Raw genomic sequence first — 4,741 nt, 5'->3', positions numbered from 1 at the left:
AAAACTGATTTTCAAGCCATCAGGGGCCAACTCGAGCGGCCTGAAGCGGCCAGGCAAATTTTATGCGTGGTTATAGAATCCGGAGTCTCAATTATATTTTTTATTTTGATACATACAATTTCTTGAATAATTGTAATTTTAATTCTGAATTATAAAAAGGAGATTTATCAAAACAAACCTCGCTTCTAGTCAAAAGTCGTCAGATTTTGACAAATTCAGCGTGAGATTTTGGTTATATTTAAAAGTTTTGTTTTTTGCGAGTAAAAACTTGCGATAGTTAGAAACTTCTCACTTCCAGATTGCAGAAAAATGGAGTTACTATATATTTCTAAATTCTAATAAAAAATGTTATAAATAAATATAATTCTGTCTTGAAACTGGAATTTTTTGAACATTAAAGTAATATTGACTTTGAATAGGGATTTTCTGTGAATAATTAGAATTTAGATTTTGAAACAGGAAATTTCTGTAAATAAAAATAATGTTTTTACTTGAAATAGATAGTTTCCATTAAAAAATATAATTTTTACTTTGGGGCAGGGAATTTCAGTAAAAAATTATAATTTACACTTTTTTTTACAAAATTCTCTGTTCCAAATCAGAATTATAATTTCTTTTCAAAATCTTCGGTTCCACTCCAGAAATCTTAAAAATCTGGCTAAGAATCTATTGAAATCTTTCAAAACTGTTTACATGGATTCAAATCTTTTGAACTCTTCAAAATTATAATGAGGAAATTCATGAACTGACCAGGAGATTCATGAATTGACCGTAATCTTATTTTCCCGAAAAAGAACTAGATCTTTAATAATAATTTGGAGATTTTCTGGGAAGGAGTCCCTGAATAGAGGTCCCTGTAAAACCACTATATTTATAGTTATAATCCAGTTTTTTTGGATGAAAATTGAGATTTCAGTTTATTGATATTTCTGCTAAATAAATACCAACCATTGTAGCAACACTGAGAAAAATGTTTGGTTGATCGAACAAAAGTTTGGTTGTCCCAACCAACTTTTTTGGTCGCTATGCAAGCAACATAGTCATTTTGTTGAGCTATCCCAATTATTTTGTTGTATTAACCAAATATTTGTTAGCTCAACGCAATGGTTTTTCATACTTGACAAAAATATTTCAGATTTTTACAATACCATTTTTTCAACAAACAATTATTTTGTTATGGGAAAAATGTATTTTTTAAATGAAATATAAAATATTTTCTGTATGAGAAAGAAACTAGAAGGACAAAATACGCGCAACAAAATTCTTCGGTACACTCAACAAAAAGTGCTTAAAAAACTTTGCTGTCTGAGCAAAATAAATTGTTTTGTAACTCCAACTAATTTTTAGGTAGTGGCAACGAAATTAGTGTAAGAACAGCGAGAACTTCTCAACAAAATTATTCAGTTGCTGGGACATATATTTTTTTTTTTAGTGAACCCTGAATAATATTCGTTATACCTAATAATGTGAAGAGCAACAAGTGTACTGAAAAAAATTGATGAATGAATATCTGAATCTGCAATTTAAATCCAAACTTCTTTCCGGCTTGGGAAAACTTTGTATACATACTCCGGGATTAAAAAACAACCCTAAGTATAGAGACTATAGAGAGCAGGTAAAGCGAATTATTATATCGAGCGTAACTTTCAAGCGGGTTGGGTACATTCAGTTCCCATCCCTTTCAGTATCCCAATTCTCCACGAATCATATAAACGGCTTTTGGCTATTTTCACCAATTTAATGCTCAGGCTATGAAAAGTCACGTTGAAAAAACTCCCATAACGAATTTTTTGGATACAAAAAAATTAATCAACGACAAGCATACATCAAATATCCCTCCCTCTACTGAACAAATTTATATTGCTCTCTGAATAAAATATTCACACCACCTATAAAATGATTCCAAAGGCAAACACGAGCTAAATTTTATTTTCAAATAGAAGCTATTGTAAAATTAGGGTGGGCTGTGATCGGGAAACCCGGGATTTAACCTGGAATTTTTAGTATTGGGAAAAAGACGGTAATTTTTTTAGTTTGGTTTTAATTTATCAATAAATATAGTCTCGCTCTTTTGAAACATTTGTTTCGATTTTAACTCAATTTTGCACTAGAAATAAATCATCGTTTTCATTTGAAAAGGGAAAATTTCCTCAATGTGGAATGTTTTTGAGGAGGTTGCAATTTCTCTTAAATTATTTTTGATCCTTATTGAGTCCCTGAAGTTACTCTTGTCACTTTTAAAGAAAATCTCAATGTCTTCACTTTAATAACTTTAATCGATCTTATTTTAGATTTTATAAACAGAATTTAATTAATCTATGTATAAAATCTATAGTAATCTATAGTTCCTCTATATTTATGAATTTTTTTCTCTTTATTTGCAAGAAGCCTCCCCTTGTTCTCGTTTTTTTAGCTTAAATACGAACTGCATTTATGGAACCCAGTACGAAAATCCGATTATTTTTGTTTAAAAGTTTATTCTTTTTGTTTAAATAGTCTACTATTATATTTTTGGTGCATAATTCATCTTGTTAGTTAAAAATGGATTTTTTTTTGTTAAAAATTTTTGATTTTTTTTGTTGAAAAATTGTTGAAAATTCAACTGTTTTATTGAACATACGTATTTTTTTATAGAAAAATCATCTTGTTTGGTACAAAAGTCAACTATTTGACTGAAAATTAATTTGTTTTTGTATTTTGTATAGTATTTAACTCATTTTCGAAAATTCAAGTATTTGTTTAAAACTTGACTTTTTTGTTTAAAATTAATTTTTTCGGTTTAAAAATTCAACTGTTTCTTAGTAAATTCAATATGAGTTCAGAATTTTAGTAGTTTGGTAGAAAATTCATCTGTCGGTTACAAATAAATTTTTTGTCGAAAATTCATATTTTCAGGATCAAAATTCATGTTTTTGTAGGAAATTCGTCTCTTTGGAAAAAAATTAATCTTTGTAGGGTGAAAATTCAACTATTTTGTTGTAAATGAAACTGATATATTGAAATTTTATTATTTGGTTGAATTTCAGCTATTTCATTAAAAATTCATTATTTTCTTTTTTTGAAACTTAACTTTTCTCTTCGAAATTTGACTTTTAAGCTTAAAAAGCAAACTTTTTTGTCAAAAATTTATCTTTATGTTTGAAAATTCAACTTTATTCGTTAAAAAGATCGTTTTTGTTAAAAACTCACTTTTTAGGTTGATCATTGAAATATCTTCTACAAAATTCGTCTTTTTGGCTTGACAAATTAACTATTTGACTGAAAATGCAATTGTGTTTGAGGTTTATTCTCCTTTATTCAAAAATTCGAACCTTTGGTTGGAAAAATAATTATTCTGTTCAAAAGTCATATTTTTTCAAGAATTCAATTGCCTTGTTAAAAACTCCTCTTTTTATAGTGAAAAAGTCGTCTTTTTATTTGAAAATTAATCATTCTTGGTTGAAAATAAACTTTTTCGTTAAAAATACAACTTCATTCTAAAAAATAATATCTTTTTGCTTGAGAATTGAACTTCTTGGTTAAAAATTAATTTATTGTCTTCAAAATTCGCCTCTTTCGATGAAAAGTTGAAGTCTTTGGTCAACATTTTTTCAGGTTCATAATTCTATTGTCTTTTTCAAAATTCGTCTTTTCGAATTTAAAATTCAACTATTTGATTGAAGTTTAATCTTTTCCGTCTGAAAATTCAAAAAATTTATTTAAAAATTCCTCATTGTAGATTGAACATTTTAACTGTTTGTCTAAAACTTCAATTACTTTTTTGAAAATTCGCTTTTTTAGCGTGAAAGTTCTCAGCTATTTGGTTGTAAATGCAACTGTATGATTGAAAATTACTTGTTTTTGAATTCTACTGTTTGATTGAAAATCAATCTTTAGGGCTCAAGCGTCAACTGTTTTCTAAACCATTTGACTTTTTAAATTGAAAACTCAAATCATCTGTTAAAAATTCGTCTGTGTGTTGAAAATTGGTCTCTACTTGTTTTTTGAAAGTAAATTTCGACTTGAAATATTGAACCTATATTAATTATATTTAAAATAATTTATTCCCGTTTTGTTCCCCTATTTTTGTGAAAAATCTCCCGATTTCTCCTGTTTTTAGAGCATTTTGTATACTGTGAAAATCGGTATATGTCTATCCTGTAGTATAAATAAAAAGCCATTTGTAGCAGCGGTGGGATGGTAGCCTATACTTTCATACTGTGCCTGCTGTCTGTAGTTTTAACTTTAAAGTTTTTTTAAAGAATATTTGAAAATTCATGAGAACCATCTGCTTTATATTCCTAAACTTCAAAACTTATCATTTCAGGAAACAACTCGATTAAGTGCTATTAGAATTCTCGTTGTGAAAAAAATGAAACAGTCGCACAAAATCGATGAATAACGTTTCTGATCAGAGTTTTCATGAAACTCGAAGCAGAACCAGTCGACTATACATTTTTCCAGTGAGATTGTTCAGTGAATATTTCTTCAACGAGTTAACACTCATTTCGCAATGTTTGATCCTATTAAATCGTACAGAGGAGTACATTCTGTCTACTTCGATGAGATACCCATTTCTTTCTCTTTTTTTTCACCATCTATTCAACTCTCTCGTTTTCTATCTCGCTCGATCAACGCCATTAATCAGGCTTCTTTGACGTCGATGAAAAGAATTTTAGATATTTAAAATACGCTCGCTTCTTACCAAGAATGTCTGTTATTCCACTTTTCATATCCCGGGGTGAGGGATTTTATTTGGATT

General features: G+C 28.6%; 1 protein-coding gene across 1 annotated transcript in view; it reads left to right on the top strand.

The window, feature by feature from the left end:
• LOC117179528 (chondroadherin-like) overlaps positions 1-4,741 on the top strand; it is a 117,032-nt gene that overhangs the window by 28,310 nt on the left and 83,981 nt on the right. The window lies entirely within an intron of this gene.

The sequence above is a fragment of the Belonocnema kinseyi genome, chromosome 9 (genome assembly GCF_010883055.1).
Source record: "Belonocnema kinseyi isolate 2016_QV_RU_SX_M_011 chromosome 9, B_treatae_v1, whole genome shotgun sequence".
Classification (NCBI taxonomy): domain Eukaryota; kingdom Metazoa; phylum Arthropoda; class Insecta; order Hymenoptera; family Cynipidae; genus Belonocnema; species Belonocnema kinseyi.
The sequence above is the reverse complement of the archived record's forward strand: the minus strand, read 5'-3'. Positions and strand labels throughout refer to the sequence as shown.